The sequence below is a fragment of the Xiphophorus maculatus genome, chromosome 15 (genome assembly GCF_002775205.1).
Source record: "Xiphophorus maculatus strain JP 163 A chromosome 15, X_maculatus-5.0-male, whole genome shotgun sequence".
Lineage (NCBI taxonomy): Eukaryota > Metazoa > Chordata > Actinopteri > Cyprinodontiformes > Poeciliidae > Xiphophorus > Xiphophorus maculatus.
Genome location: NC_036457.1, coordinates 19,600,555 through 19,625,715, shown reverse-complemented (window position 1 = coordinate 19,625,715; position 25,161 = coordinate 19,600,555).

The following is a 25,161-nucleotide window of genomic DNA, read 5'->3' as shown; positions in this document are numbered from 1 at the left end:
GGATTTATTAAGGAGGCAGCCCCCCCCCCCCCCCCCCCCCCCGTCTCCAACGCCGAACCATGGATTCGTTCACGCCGAGCTTATGTGCAGCGGCTCTGTTTCCCTCCTGTACTGCCAGATCGACAGCCCTCAACTTAAAAGCTGCATCATATGAACTTATTCATGTTGTTTCCATGATATAAGTTTGAAAACATTTCTCCATGGTGCCTGCTGCTAGCATATGCTTGTTCTAAATGAAAATTAGCGCTTTCTTCTTTGATTTCCAATTTTGACTTCCAATGATTCAATTCCTTCTAAAGAGCCCCCTGGTGGTTGAAGAAAAACCCACAGAAAAGCCGCACCGGGCTCTAAGCCGCATGGTTCCAAGTGTGGGGAAAAAAGTAGTGGCTTATAGTCCGAAAAATAGGTCTTAAATACGTCACACAAATGTCTGTGAGATAAAGTGAATGTGTCACGATCATGAGGTGTGTTTGGATTGTCCTTTTTGGTTTATTTATGTTCCCATGTTCTTTCCATATTTAGTTCATTATTATTGTTTCTAAGGCGTTGTCACATTAGTTAATTTCCTTGTGTTTAGTTTCTTGGTTTATTCTTGTGCTTTGTTTGCTGTTATTCTTAGATTATTATGTTTTTGTTTTTTTCTCATTTCAGTTTCTTGTGTCTTACTTTCTCCTTTTTCTGCACTACGCTCACGTTTCCACGCCTCCACTCCACTCTGCTCCACCTGCCGGTTTCTCTCTCTGCTCACCAGCTTCATTCACTCCACCTGTGTCCAACCTGATTGTCTTCCTGTTTGCTGCGGCACGTTAACGTCTCTGTTCCTGTCATTCTACAGCGTTCCTGTTTCTGCCATCAAAGCCTCGTCTTGTTTTTGTTCATTCCAGACTTTTTTTTCCATCAGTAAAATACTTTTAAATGCGTCATCTTAGCGTCTGTCTGCGCTTTGGCTCTGTCCTGCCTCCAGGTTTCATCACATGAAAGATTGTAATCTAAAGAAGAATTCAATGAATTGAAGTATTATTAAAAAATCCATTTATTTCAGAAACTTTATCACTAAGTGTAGATTAACTGAATGATTTCAAGCCTGTGGTTCTGTTATTTAGATTTTCTGCTTACAGCAAATGAAAACACGCCATTTAAAATTAGAATGTGACATCAGATCAATAAAAAAAAAAAAAAAAACTATCCTTAAAATCAGAAGCATGGGTTTTTTGAAAAGTATGTTTAATATCAATTTATTTCCAGAAGGTACTTTTTTCCTAACCAACTTTATTTTTAGATTTTTAATATTTACACACCGTCACAAAGAACAAGCAAAATTGAAAAAAAGAGATGCGTAAATCAATAGAAACTACCAAAAAATGTAGAATGGTAACTGATTCCATTACCATTGGTATCATTGGTATTGGTATCTGGCCATTGGTTACTAATGGCTAGAATGAAGTATGGATTGTTTAGAAACAATGCCTCCTCAAAGGAAGAAAAATATTAACGAAAGACAGAAAAGTACATAAAACAACAAAACAAAATAAATACACCAAGTGTAAAAGTAGAAATAAGTAAAAGTACCTTATATTCTCAGAAACTTACTAATTATTTGTTGATTTTTGGGTAATGCAAAAACGTGTTTGTTTTGTTTTATGCTAAACATTTCACTGTACAGATATTTGAATTCACAATTTCAGATAAAACATTGCTAAAGAAAAATCCATGCTGGCTCAACCAGAGAACGTTCAGGTAAGAACTCTGGCCGGTCCGTTGGACGTTCGGGTCGGCGCGCTGCGTCGTTGCGTTCCGCTGATCGTACCCGTCGTCGTGGTCGTTGGTGGGGGATGCTTGTGTCAGCCCGGGCTCACACGCTGCCGATGTTTGATGGATGTGTGCCGCCATCAGACGCCAGGGTCTGCCAGCGGGGCATAGCCCTGTCTGTCCATCTGTCAAGCCTGGAGAGGTCCCACTCTGAGACTCCTCTGGCTGTCACACTGCGCTGCTCTCCTCCTCTTCCTCCTTCGCCTCCTCTTCCTCATGCACTCCCTCCACCTCCTCCTCACAGCTGCCTCCTCAGCTGTGTCCACTGGCCGTCGTCCCGCTCCTTGGAGCATGTCCTGTTTATCTGAGTCACAAGCTACACACACGCACACACACAGATATATGGGTGCATACCAAAACTCTTGGATGGATATTAAAACAAAGCTCAAAAAAACACAGCTTGCAGTGTCTTAAGTACCATTAGGAAATGCATGTTTAGGTTTTTGTTTTTCTCCCCTGCTTTTAGTGTTTTGTTTTGCAGCAGCTTTCTTTCCCCAGCAACAAACTTCGACTTTATTTTATGGGGATTTTTTCCGTGACAGACTCTAGCTGCGTTTCGGTTACAAAAGTGCGTAAATATTTTTGTCTACATTCCGCTAATGTCCAAAAATCACAGTTTCACAATTACGGCATTTTCTTTTAAAATGAAATTAAAATCACATGTGAATAAGCTCGTTCGCGTGATAAGTTCTTAAAAATCACGGCAGTGACGCTTGTAAACATGTACATGACATGTATTCATAATTCAGCGCTCATCAGCTGTCATCCACCAGAGGAGGCGTCGGAGTCTTATTCGTTCGTTAAGCCCCGCCCACTGGGAAGCGCTTTGGGGAAATTGTAGTCGGCCGTTTCACAGATGAGCTAGGCTCTCGGCTAGCTCATCAAACTTGATAGTATCCATTGAATTGTGGGAAAGAAAGGAATTTGCCACGAGAAATGTGGGCAGTCGGTACGCTTGACTATGAAAGCCAAACTCTTTCAAAGACCCAACGTCGCCAATCAACTCATCGCTTGTTATCACAATCGCTTCGTGACAGTTGTTGCCACAGTAATCAAGGGTAATTGCTTTTTTAACATAGGACCAGGTTATTTTCGATAGTTTTTTCCCCTTAATTGATGAAAATATTATTTGAAATTTGCTTCTTTTATGCTTACTGTTTGATATTAAAGTTACCATATTTTCCGCACTATAAGGCGCACCTAAAAACCTTCAATTTTCTCAAAAGCCGACAGTGCGCCTTATATATGGACCAATATTGAGCCACAGCAGGTCTCGCCACTACGGTAAGCAGCCGCCGACTTCATTTTCCCCGTAGAAGAAGAAGTGCGCTGGGTTTTGTGTGAAGACCCCAAAATGGCTCCTATTAAGAGACAAGCTTACGACGCAGTTTAAGCTCAAGGCGATCAGTCAGTCAGTAGAACACGGGAATAGAGCAGAGAGAGAATTTAACATGAACGAATCAATGGTGCGGAAGTGGATATATATTGTGATTGCACTAACGTTTGATTTACCGTAACAGTATCAGACTGATTTTTACGTGTTTATTGAGTCGAGGAAAAGTTCCCCTCCACTATATATTATAACTTGCTGTTGTTAAAAGATAAACTGTGTCATGAAAATACCACGTCACTGACTTTACCTCAGGGAAAATAATCAAACAGCTGTTTATTCATTTTGGGAATGAACAGAGTTTTCAGAACGCTGGTTTGTAATCTATTAATAAAGTTTGACTGAAATATCTGACTATTTTGTTGACATTCCCTTCAGCGCAGTTCCATCTAATGGATGCATAACATAACCCCAGCCTCTACTGTAGCGTCTATAATGCCTTATAATGCGGTGCACCTTATAAAGTACAGACCAAAAGTCTGGACACACCTTCTCATTGAATTCAATGAGAAGGTGTGTCCAAACTTTTGGTCTGTATTGAGTACAGACCAAAAGTTTGGACACAGAGTTGTGTCCAAACTTTTGGTCTGTACTGTATATGAAAAAAGTTTTAAAATAGGTCATTCATTGAAGGTGCGCCTTATAATGTGGTGCGCCTGATAGTGCGGAAAATACGGTACTTCAATGACCTGACGCATAATTGTATTTAAAAACTAACGCTAAGGAAAACTGTAAAAGCTTGTGAATACTCTCACATCACTGCATGCGCCGTCCGTGTGTTTATAGAACCCACATTCATGTTTCAGACTCATAATAACAGCACACACACACACGTCAACAACTGGATGGTGCTTTGCAGCTGGTCAAGAATTACTTTTGTTTTAATATCCTGAAGTGTCATCCCACTAATAACTCCCATTAGAGAACCTCAATGCATTATTAACCTAACTCTATTTCTTGTGTTGTTAACATATTCATGCTGTTGGGGAAGAGATGATTATGGTTCACAACAAGCTAGTTAATCTAAAACGGCTCTGAGGGTTTGCCGCCTCGAACAGCGAGCAGCTCAACGAGTTCGTCACTGAAACTTCCTTTGAACAGCTCGGTGTTTAAATGCCTCTGATTTCCAAAACCAACATCAAGTTTGACACGTATTTGTGACTGTAATAATAAGGACGTGGATCTGGAAATGGAAAAAGAAAAAGCCCGACAAATTATCCATCGCGATTTCATTTTCACTGACAAATTCTGTCTAGTGGAATCTAGCGGCGCTGGGTGAGGTGGAATTGCGCTCTCACCCAATGCAGTGAGACGTCCCATCAGTTGGAAAAAGCGGCGTGTTTGAAATATTAATTTAGTCATTTTTAATGGGGCGTGCACTTCCATTCGAGCACGGGTTACTGTAAACATTCCTGGCAAAGGGACGAAGACACAAAGTCGAACCAGAAGAGTTTTGCCCAAATGAGGAGGATTTCAAAGTCTTGCTCTCTCTTTCTCGTCTCTCTCTGCTTGTGTGTAGAGAGCACAGCTTCTTCACAACCCCCCCCAAGCCAGAGGGAGCCTCTCCGCATTCACCCTCCAAGGTACATAAACACCCAGCGGGAGAAGAAACAGGAATAATATGTGGACTAACTTCCCTTAATCACCCCCATCATTACATTACATCATCGTCTTTTTCCCATGGTTGAAACTGCGGTTCTGCTTGGATGAAACGTACCTCAGGTGCAGACGAACGCTCAGATTCAACAACGTCGTGAATTACACACACATTTTTCGCTGGGCTCGTCTTGATTAGCAACAGCGGTAAATGCATCACGGTTTCCACGGGGCGGAGGGACTCCGGCGTTGTGTCAGGAAAACGCTGCGTCAGGCCTGACTTCCCTCTGTGACTGATGGATGATGGCTGGAAATTAGAAAGTGTGAACAGAAATGTAGATATACAACCCTAATCTACAGCTGTAACTAATGCGGACTTTGTGTATTTCAGCCGCATTCCTTTAATTAAGGAATTTATCGTCCTCGCCTGGCCGACGCTTTCTTTTTCTTTTTTCTTTCTGTTGTTGTTTTGGAGAATGATTGCAGACATTGATATACCACGCTGACATCGCTGAGATTCGTCCAATCACGCAGAGTTTTTCTCCAGCTCCGTGTGCCAACTTTTCCGCTTGATCGGAAACGGGAGCTGCGGGGCGAGGCAGCTGGATCTGGCACAGGAGGAACGTCGAAGTCAGGTTTGACGCCACTGACTGGTACTGGGAAGGCGAAGATGAGTGATGCTGCAGAGCCGGGTTGTTTGGTGCCAAATGCAAATGAACACAACGGTAAATGCAATGCGCTTCCAGGCGTAAAGAGATGCTACAACCAGAAGTTGGTGGATTACTGCAGGAAGCTGCTGGAGGAAGTTAAATACAAGGTTTTGTTTAGAAAGTGCTTTTGGTCAGAATTCTGGAAGGAAACCTCAATCTCCTATCCTGGTGACCACAGCAACTTGATCACCAATGTTTGGTTTTTTAAGATGGTCATCAATGAGATCAGGCATTGATGCTGGACGAGACAGTCCGGGTTGCAGTGTCTGTTTGTTCTAGAAGTTACTCCAAACTCACCCGTCCAAGATTTTACTCAAGAGAAAACAAGTATGTGGGTAAAAAGTCTATTCAAGTACTGAGTAACTGAACAAATTATGATTTGATATTTATAAATGACATCATGAGACAGACCAACATACAAAGTTAAATGGAAATTGTGGTATTTTAACGACCAAAAAGACAATATTTTATATAACAGAAATAAAAAGAAAATCAGGCAAAAGAAATTTTTTCCAGATCTGATATTTTTCAATATAAAACTTATGAAACTTTAATGAAAACTGCAGCTGTGTGTCTGTGTCTGGTACATTGTTTTGGTTAAAACATGCTTGTTCTTCATTCAGTGGGTAAAGGAACCAGACATTTTACTAAAGTACGAGTAGAGGTATTTCATAATAAAATTACCTAAGCAAAAAAAGGAACAAGTACAGCATAGTAAAAATACACCTAAAAGAAAACTTTTTGAAAAGGTTAAGTAGATGTAGCCAGTTTCTACCCAGCTCTGCTTTTTGGACCTTGCTTTAAATACTGGTGGAGATGATGGGGTCCGTCTCCAAACCACTGCTTGGCTGAGAATCCATTCTGTGGAGTTTGGAGGTCTATAGGTAATGACATCTGGTTTGTCTCTGGAGATTCTCTGCCTCTGGATCCTTCACCAAACCGGCCCAGCAATTTGACTTAATTTGCAAACATACCTACTTGCATTCTTTTACAAACACTGCATGCCTGTGGCCATGGACTTGAGTAGAACAACTAAATTCACTGATATGGAGGGGTGTGAGAATTATTTTTGGCAGTAAAACTGCTTTTTCCCCCTCAAATGAAGTAAAAATCTCTTCCTACTTACACTCTGGGATTCCAATCGAAAATGTTTTAACACCTTTCCACTTCCAGCTTGAAGTCAAACTATTGACATTAGCCACATCACAATTTAATAGAGATTGTCAGGCTAAAGTTTTTTCTCAAAATAATTAAAGATTGCTTTGCGACACAGAGCTCCGGCAGAGCCAGCTGAACATTGTCTGAAAAAAAACAAGAACACATCATCATCTTTACCACTTCCTGTCTTCTTTGTCGTTTCCCCCAGCAGTAACATCCGGCTGCTGATCATGTGACTAGTACGATGCTGAAAAAGTGTTTCCGTTGCAGTTTCGTAAAACACACCTATTTTGACCCGACTTAAAAACCACCTCATCTTAAAACATTTTATCAAAAAACTAAGTTTAAAAAAAAAAAAAAAGTGGCATGTTTTCACGCTAGTGCAATTCTGCGGTTAGTGGAAATGCAGCTACGATTTCAAAGTGGAGACGTATTTTTTTACATATAGTTATTATGGTTATTATTATACATATATTATTTCAAAAATAGTTATGTTGCTCCAAGTTTCTGGTAGCCTTGGTTTCTACTATTATACTGCACTGTTCAGCGAACACGCCAAACACTTGCCCGTTTTAATTTCTGCCTCTCCCCTTTTCAATCCACTTGAGTGCTGCTAATAGAGAGAAAATGAGCTGCAAGTCGAGTTTGCCGGCACTAATTGACGTGATTGATAGCTGGGTTTGTAGACAGTCAAATATTTTGCCCCGATGCTCCGAAAAACACAGTTCTGGTTTTATTGCTCCGCTCGACGCTTTGGAGCAAGTGGACACACGCGAGCTGCTCGGGATCCACAGGAAGGAAGGAGAAGGAATGTCGCAAAGAGCGGCGAGGAGAAAATCAGTTAGCAACATAACACATTTGTTGCTGGTGAAATGGACTCTTTGGGAAATGACTCGGTGGTCTCCATCTCAGGGAAGAAAAAGAAAAAAGAAAGAGAGAGCGAGTCAGAAATTCAGAGGAGAAACGAATAAGCTCATCAGGCCACTTGAGATAGTAGCTCGGAGTGTGGGAGATAAAGCCGTTTTGGCACAGTAAAGTCATGCATCCATCACGGGGCTTATCGGTCACCGGGGAAAGGTGCCTATAATAAATCGTCAACTGCAGCATCAACAGCTCAAAGCCAGACAATGGGAGGCGGCCGAGCGGTGCTCTGCACTTGTTTGAACAGCATGACTTATTTGGAGGGCAATGAAACAGAATGGAGATATTTATAATGTGAGCTCACTTCATATCTCGCCAGAGGAAGACATGAAGGAGCGCTGATAGCTTCCAGATTGCAAAGGAGGAGCGAGGTGGGGCGGAGGGGGAAGGAGGGTGGAGGCTCTGGGGGGAAAGGTGACGGAAGTTTGCAGTTGTTGTAAGGAAGACTGACAACCTTTTCATCTTGTCTCTGCGGCCTGCTGAGACCATATGGTGGTCAGAGGTTCAGACCGTCTAAACGCTGTAATAAACAGACGACCTGTTGCTCTGCCTGTGTTGGGATTCAGTCGGGCTCTAAGGGTCACTTCACCTTAAAAACGTCTGAAAGGTTAGGTTTCTGTTTTTCTACCTGAACTTCCACGGGTATGTACAAGCAATGCGTAGTATGGTTGGTATAAACAATTATTTTAATAATCAACCAATCTTGATTATTCTTATGATTAATCAATTAATCTTATAAAAAGACTTGACAAAGCAAAATTTTGGTAAATTTGGCCATAACAGAAATATTATTGGATGTCAATATCGTCCCAAATATTTGTGTTCATCCCTAACATTTACTTTTCTGTAGCTTAGAATATAAACCTGCAACAAAATTACCTCAAATACACAAAAAATCTGAAATGATATTCAATGTTATTAATAAAAATAGGAAAGCAGCAGGCTGACAGTACTTTACAAAAGTGTATGCTCAAGTTTTTAGTTTACATATTCATTTTCAGCTGATTTAATAGGTGAGCTTCAATTTTGCGCAGGCATTTGCAGCTTTTGTGTTCATGTGAAGGATCGGATCTTTGGCACCTTCGTCACACACAGAAACACACATGCCAGCTATGATGAGGTGAGGTAGGAAATTTATTTTCCCGGTTCGCCCGCAACCTACACTTACATTAAGCATGTAGCTGACACCTAGCGCAGCTCGCTGTGTTCCGTCCATCTGCATGTGTCTCCGCTCCACCTGTTAAGCACACACCTGCTGCGAACTTTACCAGAGTTCGCTCAGAACCAGCCTCTAGACAGTAACTCTGGGATGAGGAGGATGAAAAAAAAGGCTGTTCTATTCCATGCACTGTGGTCCCCGAAAAATGATGAAAACATCGACATGTCCAGGGAACAGAAAACGCCTGATCATTCTGTGTTGTGCTAGTAGCAGTTAGCATTCATCAGCAACTCACCGGTGGAAGTGAGAGTGTTGCGCAACAAGTGAATACAATATTTCTCGGTACTGGTTTTTTAAATGTTAGCTTCATGACAACCATAAATGTGTTTTTTCTTGTCTGAATTTGCATGGATACAGAAAACTAACTGCCTTTCAGTTTGTGTAGTTTGTAGAGGAAATCAGATACATTTAAATACTGTAGAAAGGAATAATCTTAATTTAAACAGAAATGCTAACATTTGCTAATATGCCTAAACTTCATTACTGTAGTTTGTATTTGGTAAGTGTACCATCTGTAACATGACAATTTCAGACTAATATGTGCACTTAAAAGCTTTAATTTTTGTTCCATATATTGGTCTGCTGATTGTACTCTTAAAGATTGTCACCCAGCCTAAAGTGTTTTATTTTTTTATTTCTTTACCAGAGTTGTAACTATTTGTATTTCATCTTTATTTACTCAGGAAACACTGAAGTTTAACATTTCTTTTACATTAAGATCCTGACCAAGGCAGCAGCAGCAGCAGAAACAATTTCACACACAATTTCAAGCATGAAAGCATACAATAGAGACAGCTAAAGACTAGATTTACTCATTTTAAAAACTTTATACCGTTTTATGTTGTTATATACATAACTCAGGGTCAGCTCAGCAAATCGTGGTCATTGTCCAAGAAGAAGGGTACAGCCTGGAGAGGTTTAAAAAGTTTCCAAAGTCATGTCAGAGTTAGCCAAGAATCTCTCAGGGTCATTTTTCAAAGATAGCATCATGGAGTTAGTCATAGAAACGATAACCAAAAATGATGAAAAGAGTTGTAATGAAGCTGCAATAAATCAAAATGATTTGATCGATCCTATCAGCCCGTTGGGGTTTAATGGAGGAGGCAAAATGAGTATGCTCCAAAAGTTTAAAAAGTTAGTCTGATGATATCTGTGTGCCAAAATAAAACATGGCGACAAAGCTTCTGCAATTCTTAATTATTCTACATTTATTTAAATTATTCCAACAACATGCAACAAATACTTGTTGGAACAGACCACAAGCAAATATGTTTCATACAAAAAAAAATTGACTGTATACAATGTGAGGCAAAAAAGAGACTGCCATTAACAACCATAGCTTTAATTGGAGTTCTTTAAAACTGCTTAATATGGGACTGAAAGGGAACGATTGAATCAAATAAAATGCCAGGTTTTTTACAATATGCAGAATCAATGGGAGAACTTACAGGAGTTTTATTTTGCTTGTGAATGACATACCTGCTGCTTTTTTAGCATTAATTACCAGTTTGAGGTGGGACAAATGTGAGTAAATAATGTTTGAATGCAACACTAAGGCAACTGTCCTTGCCTGACATTTAACAACTGTCACCAAAGGACATTCTCCTAAAAGCCCTGTGGCTTCACAATGTGTATGATGGCAAATTCCAGTCTTGATTTTTACGTCTTGCCTTCCTTCTTGGTTGTCTTCCATGATGTCAATTTTGGCTCAAACAGTGGTGCAATCTGACACTGGTATACCTTTTGTTTGTCCTTGGCGTTCACCTTTAGCTCTGGGCGTCTTGGTTTACCATTCGTGTTATCCTTCCTTCTCTTCAATTTGCCATTGGTTTTCAGTAGGGAGGTTGGCAATAATATGTCCAACTGTAGTCACAAGATGATCGTATGGCCTTTAACATGCTTGTGTAACAGATGTTTTCATATTATTATTTGTATAATACACCAAATGTGTTTATTTATTGAATTTGTCTGTTCATATCCAACTGTTCCCCTGTGTCCTTATTACTGGGGATTCTCCAGCTCTGCCCCACTTTCTTCTTCTTTTGTCCGGCACACTCCAGGACTGCTATAAATATAAAGTTGTCCATTTCTTCTTCTTCCCTGTTTTATTTGTTCCATAAGAAAGAGGCGAGTTTTATAATCCACTGCCCCCTGTTTTTCTTCCTATTGTTCAAATGTTTATTTTCCTTTTCTGCATTAATGAAAGGTCTTTGAACACGTCCACTTGAGTCATTACTACAACAACGTAGCATTTCAAGGCGCTTTTTTCTTGATTTTGTTATGACCACGATATACAGCGTATGACTAATATTTTGTATGGCGTGGGTCGGAGATTTGTGGCACATGCTATGTGCTACTGCTTATATTTCCTGATTGTCAGGTTGGGTAAACGGAGACCGCCTTCAGATGCAGTTCTGGTGAGCCGTGGGTTGTCTGACCGCCACACACAAAGTCACGCTTAACCCTGAAGTCCACCGGGTACACTTGTTTGTAATTTTCTTTCTGATCTCCTGGGACAGCTCTCTACTTTACTTCCTGTGGTCCATGTTCAGTGTGTCTCCCTTTAAATATCCAGACATTACTGATTACAAGCTTGAAGACACCTGTAACACTAATTAGAGGACACGCCTTGGTTTAACATGCCCCTGTCTGTTTATTTTCAATCTTTTCTAGAGGTATCTAGAGATCACTAGAAGTTTTTTTTAATCTGATTATGTTGAACCACATTTCAAGAACAATGTCTGATTACTTTTATAAGTGTCAAGTTAATTCAGTGAAAATCGTTTGTACTCTTCTGTTAATGACAATCTCGTCCATGTGACTTATCACAACATCGATCCAATAACACCATGGCCTAATTTCACTCTTCACTAAGCTGTGTAAACTGATGAAGATTCACTCATGTCGGCATGAGAAATGCTAGAAACTAAAAGTAGAAAGTAATGGCTATGAGAATTTTTCACTACTCAAGAATGATCTTTTGACAAACATCAAATAAAATAAGGTCGTAGCATCACAGCTAAAGTGATGCAGCAGAACGCTAGCTGCGTTTCGTTGGCCATATGATTCGACATTTAGAAAATGAATTCGCTTAGTTTAAACACTGCAATTTTGTGAAAAAAAGCCTTTTTTTTTTTTTGCTAAAAGGTTTTGGCGCTAGGATGAGGTTTTTTGTTTTGGCCGTATAGAATTTGTTTATTTTGCAAAATTACTATGGAAACCAAGGAAGGATGACACACGAGCCACATGATGTTGCCACAGGCGCAAACCATGAAGAAGAAGACGACAGGAAGTAGTTGGAGGATGATGTTTTTCATGACTTACTGCGTGAACAAACTTATTCATGTGTGATTTTAATTGCATTTCTTATTTAGTGGAAACACCGGAATTACGAAATTTTTCAACATGTGGCAAAGTTTTGCAAACATTTGTAATGGAATTCCTTTAATCCCCATATACATGCACTACTCAGAAAGATATGGAAAGACTTGATGCTCCTTAAAATCTTCATTTCCTAACATTTTGAACTGCACAACACATTTTTTATTAATAAGATTGTGTTCATGGCAACAAAATCAAGGTTGAAGTGAGCATTTGTAAAAATTGGTCATTCAGAGGTTTCTCACACCCTTAGGCTAGGATGCAGGTTTTTAAAATTGGCTCACTAGATACTGCGCCTTTTTATTTGTAAAAACATTTTTTTAAAGTGCCTAAATTTAGTTCAACATCAACATCCAATGATGGAAGTCACAGAGCTTCAAAGCTTCTGCTCCACCCCATTGTCTTAAAAAAGCTCATAGTTGATTTTTTCCTCTATATCCAGTAGATTTTGCTGTGTTCACACAACCCAACAAGCTAAAGGCTTATTTTCTTAGTGCACATGCCGCCCTCCACTTTTCATATTGGCACTGGCAGCGTGTCTGCTCCGTGGGGGCCGAAACAGCGGCCTCGGAGAGCCGCGCTAGCTTCGAAGACAGACGATAATCCTCCGGCAAACCCCAGCTCATCCCAGCCCATCATTACATCTCTGTGAACCGGAGCGCAACTTCCTAGACCCTCGATCTCCTCCACCCTGCCCCTCTTGTCTCCTCTCTCAGGGCGAAAAAACAAAACAAAAAAGCCCCTGCTGTTTCACTGAACATTTTTTTATTTTTTTTTTCACCATTTCAAAGATTTCCAATAAAATCAGCCCACATGGCTTCACATTAGACTAGCGGTTGATTCCAAAATGTCTCTGGAAGCGAACACGCATATTTCCCTCCACTATCCAGCTGAAACAGGAGGGCAACAATTGTATTGCTGAACAGACTTCAAAGCAACAGAGGGCAACGAAGCAAGGGCAGGCTTGTTATACCCAAACTACGTAGTTATCATGGCCAATAGAGACACATGCGCAGGAAAGACTTTAATGATTTGCTCTTTCCATGAGTCAGTGCTTTCATTTCGACCAGAAGCCTCTCCATGAGACAGCAGGGAAGCCTTTTTATTGGCCGTGAATGCATACTGATGTAGGTTAGCTTAAATTCAATCTTTACCTTATCCAATTTACTATAAAGAAGTTACACAGTGTCTTGGGAGCGTTGTGAGCAAGGAGAAATCAAATTTCCTTCCCCACAAAAGAGGACTTTTTTCTTTTTTTTTGGCTGACATTTAAGGCAGGCAACGCAGCTCTTATTCTCAGTTGTCACAAACTGCGCCCGCGAGAATAATCTGCTTTCAGCGCCGATAATAACGCCCAACAACGACTCCATGTCTCAAATGACTACAAAGACGGCAACAAAGGTGAACTTCTGAGGGTTATTATATATACATATATATATATAATTAAAAAGCAAGAATAAAATAATGTTCCAAGTTTACTTGACAAGCTCCAATCTTGCGACACACAGCAGCAGTAGAGCGATTTCATATTAAAGAAATACTAACTAAAAAAAGCCCACTTATTTTTCAATTCCAAAAGGCATGAAACATTGGTGTGCAGATAAATAATGCTGATGTTTTCAGGTTTTTTTTATTTTATTTTTTTACAAAGTGTAAAGGCGCTCATTCTATCTGGGGGTGTGATTGAAAAGCCCCGCTGCCCCCGGTTCAAAGCTCTATTACACGGCACCACGTCTGGCTTTTTCATCTCAGATGGGCGTCAGGGACGGGGGGCCGACGCCGGAGACAGATAGGATATCAGAGCCAGGGATGATGTGAGGATCGCCCGCCTGAAAATCAATTGGCAGACAGTCCGACCTTGGCCTGGCCTATTTGTTTCTGAATCTCTCTGCGCGCACGGAGCCCTTTGTCAGCGAGGGCGCCGCCGCAAAAAGTCCGACACACGAACACGAAGTGAGATCTGGTCCCTTGGAGCCCCGAGAAAATTCTGCTTTTGGAGCACCGTGCTGCCAGCGCATTAAGTCATGATCAACTGCACTGAGAAAAGTAGATATGTACACAGTGGGTCAAGTTTTTTTAATTTTTTTTTATTTTTAAGCAGTGTGATGTAAAAGGCTTGTGATGATGAAACCAATACAATGAACGCAGCTGCATGATCCTAACGAACTGTGGCGAAAGTTTATTAGTTCCAGTCACATTTTTCTCACTTTGCCAGAACTATTCTGGCAGTAACAAAGGAGAAAAACAAAGAAAGCACTGCTAAAAAACTAAAAACAAGCAAAAAAAATCAATACAAAAATGCCCAATTAAAAGAAAACACGTATTGTTGTTTTTTAAAGGGGCAGCGTTACGTATTTTCCAGCCACATAGTGACATTTTATAGCACAGTCTAGTACCCATGTTACTTTTAGTTATTATATTAACTGGATTAATTTCTGCTGCCATGTACTTTTCACATCATGTTGAACTAGAAATGTTGGATTTAAAATTCCTGCTTTTGTAGTTTGTGCATCGGAAAATATTTCATTAAAACTTATTTGCACGTTTGTGGGCATGCAAAAAAAAAAAAAAAAAATCTCGAGTATTAAAAGTTTTAGAATGTCTTCTCTTTCCAACCTATTTTCATGGCTGAAATGAATCCAAACCGTTTCATGTTCTTCTTGTAGTAATTTGTATATTGTTAAAAGGTTTCTGTTTTTATAACCCGTTTCTTTTCCGCCGACATGTTGGCGTTTTCTTTCTTTTAACAGCTCGTTTCTACGGGAACATGAACAAAAGCTAATTAGAAACGAGTCATCGTAACCACCATATCATCTAATATTAATGAGAAACTTTAGTTGTATGTTGTAAAGCCAATTAAAAACAGAAAACATCATTTTTATATCTATTCACGTCCGGGATTGTTTTGTTAATGCTCGCCTTATGTTCCACGTTTGAAACTCTTCTCCTCGTTTCGTCTTTTCTCAGCATCATAAGAAACACAGATTGAGACATAAAAGTCAGCTCTTTTAACAGTGTGACCTTAATTCTTTTTTTTTTTTTTTTTTAAGAAAATATTCCAGATGTATTCCTCAATCCAGAACACATTTATGCTAAAGGTTAACGACGCTGCACCAGCTGCTCCTCCCAGAGGCCGTCTCTGTCAAACCGCTAACTCGCAAATGATTCAAGAACAGAGAGAGAGAAAACTGTGATTCTATAAAACATTTTAGCTTAGAGATTTACAAGAACTAATTGTCTTTCTGGTGACTGCGGAAAATAAATTTAAAAAAAGAACGAAGTCGAGTACTGAAGGGGAAATAAAACAGCTGAACATCATAAACTGCCTTGAAATGTAGCAACAAGCTTGAGTGAGCTTCTTAACAAGCCAGCAGCTGCAGGCACAAACAGGGGTAAAAAGACATAAAACGGTCAGGTTTCGTCCAAAATGCTCGTCTTTATGGAACCCATACCCCACAGTGAATCCAAAAAACCTTCCTAACAAGATCTTTCCTGACCATTAGTCTTAAATAGAAGAGTAAAAGTAGTATATTGTCGTGCTAAGAACACGGAGAGCACCGGTTTGGGCTAAGATTTATTTTCAGGTTGTTGCATATTAGCCACAATCCACGCTAACCACATGTTGGTTTTCTACCACTAAATAACTTATCAGCCATGAACAGATTTAGCTCCAACAGTCAAATGTGCAGGAGAAAACTAGCAGTAAATGTCCGGCTGCCTGCTGAAGCTCAGTGCATTTACCTGAAATGAGCAACAGTTGTTAGTGTCTGAAACAAAATAAAGGCATGAATAAAATTATTAGTATTTTTTTTTACACTTTAATGGAAACAACCGTGGAAATGTAGCTCATCAGAAGTGCCACTCACGGACATAAAGTCAGATTTGGAGGGCTGTAAAGATCACGATCACAACAAATTGTTATAGCAATTAGCGCTGTGTGGAAAAATTCTCATTGCCTTTTACGCATTTTTGAGAAATCCTTCAAACTCAACCATTCATGTGAGCAAAATGCTAGGTGGGGCTTCAACAGCGAAGGCAGAACTCAGAGCTCCAGTTTCCAAGCTTCCACCTAACAGAGCAGCCCTCCCCCACGACTCAGCTCCTTCAGACTAGCCAGCAGCAATTAGCAAACACCTGGTGGAACATAGGAGAAAATTTTCATTGAAACGCTGGTAAAAAGGTTGTTAAAGCGTTAATAGAGGAGAGATGTTGTGATGACTTCCTGAAGGTTGCTAATTTCAGAAAGAGCAGGAGTTTTTTTAAAGAGAGAGAGGCTCAATTTCAAGGCCTTTAATTCAAAGTTACACAGTGTCTTGGGAGCGTTGTGAGCAAGGAGAAATCAAATTTCCTTCCCCACAAAAGAGGGCTATTTTTTCTTTTTTTTGCTGACATTTAAGGCAGGCAACGCAGCTCTTATTCTCAGTTGTCACAAACAGCGCCTGCGAGAATAATCTGCTTTCAGCGCCGATAACGACTCCACGTCTCCGGTGAAACTACAAAGACGGCCACAAAGGTGAACTTCTGAGGGTTCAAAGCTCTGAGCTGAGCTTAAATTGTTTTAAGTCCTATTTGATATATACAGTACTTTTATAACAACTGACGGTAACATGGTTATTTGATTGTGCCTGGAAAACACACAATACTGCCCCCCTTTAAAGCTTCCTCAAAAATCTAGTAATCCAAGAAAGAAAAACAAAACTTTTGCTAAAATCTAACTTAACCTTGTTCTCACGAACAAAGAATAATATGTCGTCTTATCAGCCAAGCTGGATGAACTGTTTTACCTCTATAAAGCTTAGTGGAAGAAAACCTCTAATCCCAGCACCAATTGTGACAAACTTGATGTGTTTTTACAAAGAAACTGCTTTGACTTTTTATACTCCCTCTTGTTGGCGATAGAATGAATGCCTGTGAGGTGTGAGCACCAAACGCCCGACTTTAAAGCTGTCTGAGGTTCTCGGCCCCATTACCGGGGCTTGAAGCTGGTTCAGACGTAATAAAACTAATGATCCCGTATGTAACACAGAGGAATATTCTTAACTTGCCAAATCAGGCCCCTGGCTTTCCAATCCGACTCCTTCTGACCTCAGCTGAGAGAGGAACCTCAAATTAAAGCTAAACGATGGCGCTCCACCCTGTCAAAGCTCCAATTTAGCCCCGGCGCGCTCCGAGCACGGAGTGGGAACGAGCAGCAGGCGTCGCGCGGAAACACGGCGTCTGAGTCGCAGACATTTTCAGCCAAATCTGAAACCTGCATATTTTTTTTCGTATTAAAAACTCAAGTCTCACAGGATGTCATTTTCCTACAAGAGGGGTTTCATGGAAACTGCACCGTAACATGAAAGGGAAATGGTTTATTTTCACACAGTCCAAAAACAGATTGAAATGGATTCAAACTCAATCTGTGTGGAGAAGAAGAAGAAGAAATCGGTATTTTTTCATTTTCCTTAGTGTTTGTGTAGAGATCAGTAGAAGGGGTGAAAAGGGGGCCGCGGTGAGTTCTGAGCCGTTCGGCATACCCAACCGGAGGAAAACTTATCTGGGTGGAGATAATGGGTTGTTTATGTAAAGTTTGTAAAGCTCGGTGTGTACAGGAAAGTCTGACTTCATCGGACTTCGTCTGTCAGTGTGGTCTCTCATCACGCGCTCGCTCGCAGGGAGGAAAGGCCAAGTCGAGGCTAACTCAGCGTGATACGAGCACTTTATTAAACAGAACCCGGACTGTACCGGCTGACTGCGAAAGCCCCCGTTGACCTCCGGCTGATCCGGGATCAGTCCGTAGGTATGTCGGAGGAACCGCGGAAAACGATGCAAACTGGCAACGGCGTACAAGAGTGAAACAATGCTTTTATGGGTTTCTTTTTCTTTTTCTCTCACGTCCTCACACTAATCCTCCCGCAAAGAACTTACACACACACACGCACATATGAAGAGTGTACACACAATTACTATCACAGCTTTCCAGAGGCAGCAAAGCGGCTGCTGTTTCACTTGATCTGCTATAATGAGAACAGCAGCAAAGAGCCAGTAATGACATCTCTGCTCGCCGCGCTATTTCAACACTTCCCGTAGCATGACCCCGGAGTGGCTGAGAAAACTCGTACTCTGTGGAAAGTGGGGGGGGGGGGGGGGAAATGAAAAAAAAAAGTTTCAGGATTGAATTATATGGCACCAATAACAGGCACAGTAGGAGATTGTGCATTGGTCTGATTGACGTTTACAGAATGTGGCAGTTTGGGCCGGCTGTGTGTTTTTGCTTGTCGGATATTTTGCCACCAGGCTTTCCCAACCGAAGAGACAAACAGAACCGCTTACCTTTACTGTTTTCATGTTTACGGTTAATACTGAGGTTTTTATTAATCATTTCCTTAAGTTATTTTTTAAAAACTGATTTATAAGGAGGAGACGACAACAGCAAGAGCAGATTATTTTTAAAGGAAATAGGAACAAAAGCTAAACACAACAGCAGGCCTTTTGTACGGAAGCCCAGAGCGGACATTTTCCTCATATACTTTATTTCTGATAGTTTAATCGAGATAATGAGATAACTTCCGGTATTCCACGTATACTTGTTTGCCAGTGGTTTTATCAAGATGAATTAATTTCCTGTTTTCAGCTTTTTTTAATGGTTTTCTTTAGAGAATGAGTTAACTTCCAGTAACGTTAATTGTTCCCAATGGTTTTCTGGTGATAATGAGTTAGTCCTTCAGAAAACAAGGTTTGTTTTCTTAAGATTAACTCATCATAGATGTAAAACCACTGGTAGATTAATACGTTATGTGGAGAAAACCATCAGTATATACTGATGGTTAGGAAAAAGTATATACAGAAAATGTCTGTTGTCAGCTTCCGTACTTCCACGTCCTTCTGAAAGAAAGATAATTTATTAACGAGCTCATTTGCAGTTGTTTGTCCATGAGCAGCTCCTCGACTGCTACAGGTGTCAACCAGAAGCTAAATCACATAAAAAACACTTTATTAGTTGAGCTGCTACCAAACTTTTCAACATCTCATACATCAGTTCTCTGATTGGTCGTTGGATATTTGGTTCAGTTATACATTTTCCAGGGTTCCTACACCTTTTCCATTTCTATGGCTGTGTTTACACGAGAGCCTTGCTTGGAAACCGCCGGTATTTTGGGGTGTTGATTGGGGGAACAGTTTCCTTGAATCTGCTGTAGGTGCAATGAGAAAATATCCTGGTCTGGTTTACAACTTTTCATTACTTTTCACTTTACTTCTCTTTCATTTACCACCGTACTGTAATGTGTCTTTTTTTTTTGTTTGTTTGATTAATTGTGTTAAGTTTTCTTGTCATGAAAAGCACTTTGACCTGAAATGTGGCAGACAAATTAACTTGACTTGACTTGTTGGTCTGAATGAGGTTGGGAAGTGCAGGCAGGAAACCCTGCAGTGAACCTCCACAAATACTCTGTTGTCGTAAACTGCAGTTGTTCTGCACAACACAACCTTCAGAGCGGAGGCTTATCAGCACTGTCAGGTCTGACCTTCCAACTGTCAAACTGTATCAATCACAGGCCGGTTTTTGGCTTGTAATATTTACTGTCAGGCGGAGACCCTAAGATGGAGAAATTTGCTGCCTCGTGTGCAGAACCGCGTAACTAAAGCAAAACCAAATATTCTCTCTCTTGTTTCGGTTAATAAAAACAAATGTAGTGTCAAAAATAGCAAAATATTTGGTTTCATAGTGAACAAACCGCAAGCAGTTCAAATAAAAAGCGGAGTAGTATTTTAAAGCAGCTGCAGCTGACTTTCCAGATTTTGTGATGCAAGTTATGAGCTGTCCTCATTTCACTAAAGGGACAGTATTGTGTAAAATTAACTTCTTTGAGCTTTAAATTATATTATAATATCAAAAACATACCTGGAGTCTTGCTTTGATTCTTTCATTCATGTTTGGGAAATCCTGTAATCTCCCACGGCAACCATTCTGCTGTGTTTCCTTAGCTCCTTCAGACTAGCCAGCAGCAATTAGCAATAGAGCTGCACATCTGAGCTCATCATAGGAGCTGCTTCTGAGTGAAATGCTGGTAAAAAAAAAAAAAAAAAAAAATGTTGCTTAAGGGTTAATAGAGGAGCTCTGTAGCGATGACTTCCTGAAGGGGGAGTGTCAAGAAAGAGCAAGAGTTTTTAAAGAGACAGAGGCCCAATTTCAAGGTGTTAAACCAGGAAGTCAAATTTCTTTTAAGTCATGTTTGATACATACAGCATTTTTGTAACAATTGAAGGAAAAATAGTTGCTTAATTGTGCTGTAAAATGGCACTATGTGCCTGGATAATACATAATACTGTCCCTTTAAGCTCTCAGTTATGTGAAAGAAAAGACTGCTTGTATGGTTGGCACACACATTCGCTGTACTCGCATTTTCCCATCATGTCACCTGATGGAAGTCATTTAAGATGAGCCTAAGCTGCTTCTGAGGGACATCTTTGGTGCTTGTTAAGCAAATCTCCAAAAAACCTGCATATCATATCACCTACAGGCAGTTTCCCCACGACGGTCCACAAAGTGATAATGATAGCGTTTCCCAAACACTCAATCAATGACTTCTGAGCTGCTGTTAAGGCTTTTCCTAGATTCCTGCAGCTGCATCTGCGGGCACTAAACTCTCCAGATCGCAGTCTTTATGAGAACTTGTGGTCAGATCTTAAAAAGAGAAGCCAAAGCCAGCTGTGATCAGCTCCAAGCCTCAATAAGACGAGAACAGGTCACCATCATAAACGGTTTGGCTCAGGAGGGCACATCCAGCACCTCAGGGGGAATTGTGGAGGTTATGAAGAGGTTATGAGGGTCGGCACTGTAAATATTGGCTCTCGATTCACAGCAGACAACTAATGTGAAGAAGTGTTAAGACGTTTGAAACTCATGAAGTGTTTTTGGATGCCCAGTGTGTCCTAGAGACCTTTAAAAACACAGCAAAGTTGTTTATGCAACAAAACCATCTTAGTCGTAGTGGCCTTGATTATAGGCAATTTCAAGGTTTACGTGAGATACAGTAGCGGTAAATACCACTTAAGTCGGATTTTTGCTTGGAGTAGTAGTTCAGAATTGGTGAAAAGGTTCTGTTGAAAGATAATAATAATAACTTAGCAGCTGTAGAAAACTCTCTTGGTATCTTTATTGGGTGTAAATCCAAGAAGGACCAAGACCAAAGCAGGCTTATAAAATAAAATAAATTTAAAAAAGAAGACAGCAATTTTGTTTTATTGGCCTTTAAATAGTCATCACATTTCCATTCCACGGTTATTTCCATAGAGGCCACTGATTATTTACAAGGGAAGCTGAGGTTGGAGACAGCGCGCCACCAAGGTTCTTCCTGACTGAAACGCTCAAACTGTATACATAGAGCCTCCCATCAGATTCATTGCTTAATATAGAAGCAAGGATTTAAAAAATATATAATTTTTGTTCACAGGAACACTACTGTTGGAGTGTTCAATAACATTTTGCACGTGTTTCATTCAGGAAGATAATTGGTGATGCGCTGCCTCCGACCACCGTTTCCTGTGAAAAATTATAATCACTTCTGCGTAATCTGCATGAGACGGTGTTTTTTTTTTTTTAGATACTGTTGGCTTCTCTCAAACAAGCTGTTAGCTTAATATTTTCTATCGAATTAAGAAGATAGGAGGATTTTCTACATAAGGCAGGATATTAATTACCTAAATTATTTTAACAGACAACTTTTCAGCATCCTAAGCTGTTCTTCAAGGTCATTTTCCCCCCCCTCGCTGAACAGCTTGTGTCGATTATAACTGTAAATATGACATGTTTGACAACCCTCTGACCCTTTCAAAGTGTCTGGCCCCCCCACCCAAAAAACAATCACAAAATGTCTTCCTTTGTTGCCCACTCAAAAATGTCAGCAGTGGATAAACAAAAGAGAGAAAAAAACAATACATTGTGTGTTTTATTGGCTCCACAGTCAGACTCCCTCCTAGCGTAGCACCAGTCTGAAACTCGTTCCAGCCCAGTGTGTTTTTTTTTATTTTTCCCTCCCTAAGGCTGCTTGACTCTTTGCTCTCTCTCTCTCTTGACTGCTTTGTAAAACATCTCATCGGTTCGTTCATTCAAGTGCTGCAGAAGTGTGGTCTCTGATAAAGTGTTGTCCCAAATAATTGCAGCATTTTGCTTTTCTTTTCACGCCGCGTTTATCTCCACAAACAAGCTTTTGTGGAACACGACCAATTCTAGTGATGGATAGGTATGAGAGGCGACGGAGGAGCGGTGTTTGAACGGCTGCAGATAAAAGAAGAAGAGAAAACAAAAACTTTCCGCGCATGAATAGTGAGCGCACTTATGAGGAAATACAGAGACAACACTTACGCCTTCAGCGATGGCGTGGCGCTGAATCTACAGTTGACGGACAGCCGCTTGTGACTTAATAAGGTCATGCTGAATAATGCTAATTTGGAGGGTTTTAACTCTATTCAAGCATACCATCAGGACAGATTTATTTTGTGGTGTTTGGAAAGTAAATCAACAGAAGTTGAGAGAGCACTTTTCAGGTAAGCAACCAACACAAAACCTCTAATTGGCTCTGAACACCTCAAGTGACCCAGCTAAAACAGGGATGTGCTTGTTACCTACAGCCAGTCATGGACAAAGTACTCAACGCTACTACTGATGGTCAAATCTTCAAATCTCAAATTCAAATAAAAGCTACTCTGTCAAAGGTTTACTCAAGATAATGTACTGAAGTCTTTACTTTAACAATACTTAAAACTGCACAATATAACTTTTAATAAAAAAAATTTTTCTTTACATATTTGTTGAAGTAGTATGAGACAGATTAAAATGTGACAAAAATGAATTCCTCTGCTAGATCCAGGTGCCAACCAGAAACAACCAATCTCAGCTGGGATTGGTTGTCCATAACCCTGTGCTATGCTACAGCTTCTTCCTCATAGGAGGAAGTAGCATTACCATGAATGCTATTGCTAGTTAGCATGGACACCAATGAGGCTGAAAAAGAAAAGCTCGGTTTTCCTGGAACAGTGAGCTCTTTCTTCACCATGAACATATTGAACAGCAGGTACACAATGTTGATTAACAGCATTAAGACCCTCCTCCTGCCTCTGATTGATTGTTTTTGGTCAGGAAAATTGTGTAAATTGGAATTGTGAAAATACATTTGTGTAATAGAGACATGTCAATTTTGAAAAATTACATTTTTTCATAAAACATTTTTGTGGCAGGAAGAAGAGGTTCTTTCGCCCACATTGAAAGTACCGTATTTCAACGGAAAAACCTTTTTCACACCACACGAGTCATGTATGGACGACGGTGAAGCATGTTTTTTCATGACATATTGTGTGAACAAACGTATTGACGTGATCTTTACTCTATTTCTTATTTAATAGAAATAAGGCATTCGCAAAATTGTGGTTTTTTTGACATTAGCGGAATAGCACAAAGTTTTGCACAAAGTTGATAATAAAATACTTGTTTTTGAAATGTAGTGGAGTAAAAGCTCCCCATAAATAAATGCTCAAGTAAAGGAAAGATTCTTAAGTGCAGTACACCACTGCCTGTAAGATTTTCATTTCATTTGTTGCTTTGAAAAAAACCTGTCTCCCGCGATTAGCCACATTCGAAAGCTAACGCTAAGGATTTAGATGGCTGCTTGAAATCTTAAGAATATTCATTTGTGTGTTTTTAGAGTCAACCTCAGATTATTTGGTGATTGTTTTTTTTCATGCTGTGGTTAAAAAGAAATAATGGAAGTGACAAAGAATACTGAGGGCAATAAAAGAATATCAGATGTTGAAAATTGGGAGTGTTTCAATAACACCTAAAGAATGGTTTAAAGAAGATTAAAAAAACAAAAAGCATAATCCGGCAGCCTTAAACTGAAATTTCTCTCTTATTTGTGCCGGCGATGATGAAAAAGGTTTTGGAGGCTTGCTTGGAGAGAGGGGAAAAAAAAAAATTCAAATGTCTCACAGTCTCCAGCAAGGTTATGTAGAACGCTCATGTCTCACGGGAGCGAACTAAATTCATCTTCCTGGCAGTTTCAAAGGTCCCTGCGTTATTCTCCTCCGTTTGGCGCATAACAGATGGGTAATATTGCCTTCCCTTTGCGGTGAGTATGTCAAACATGAAACACTGCTCTTCCCCAAAAGAAAAAAAAAAAAGCAACATTGCATTCAGTTCACAGTTATTCGATCAGACTGAAAAGGGCCTGAAAATGCAGCTGGCTGAACTCTCGTAGCGCCGGCTGCAGGAAACATGAAAAGAATGGCAGTGTGGACGTGAAATGAAACAGGCAGTTTAAAGAAATGCTATATCCTGTCCACCAAATATCCACAGGTTTCATGAGAGTGCATTAACAGCGCTGCATTAAAAGGTGGGAGACCTTGGCACGGCTAACCCTCGGTGGGTGTTTTCGGTGGGGGTTATCAGAGTAATGCTCTCTGACACAAGGCCGCTGGATCAAAAGGCATTTTGTTTTCTTTTCATCTCGCGCGCCCTCTCGGCCAAGACCGTGTTGATTGAGCAAGAAAGCCAAGGAGGCTGAGACGGACAAGAGGGAGGCAGAAACAGAGAGAGAAAAACAGAGCCGATGACTGCAGGGCTTACAGGCAGGTAGGGGAAGAGCCTGTGGTGCTGGACTTTACCCTGTAAATATCTGGGACGTCGCTCGTCAGCGCACACACGCCCTCGCTTCACACACGCAGGCGCGGCTCCTCCATTAGCGCGATCGCACGAGCTGTCCGGCTCGCTTCAGTCACTCTCATCAGATGGTCAGAGAGTCTTGCATGAAGTTCAGATTTCCGTCTCATCTTTCATCACGAAAGCCCTGTGCTGTAATAGTGTGCCTCAGCTGGCAAATCCACGTTACGTAATGTGTGTATCTGCGTAACTCGTGCTTACAGTCTGAACATTGTTTAAGTGACGCGAAGGCGTTGAAGTACGGCGACTTGTAACCGGTAGGTTGCTGGTTCGAACCCCA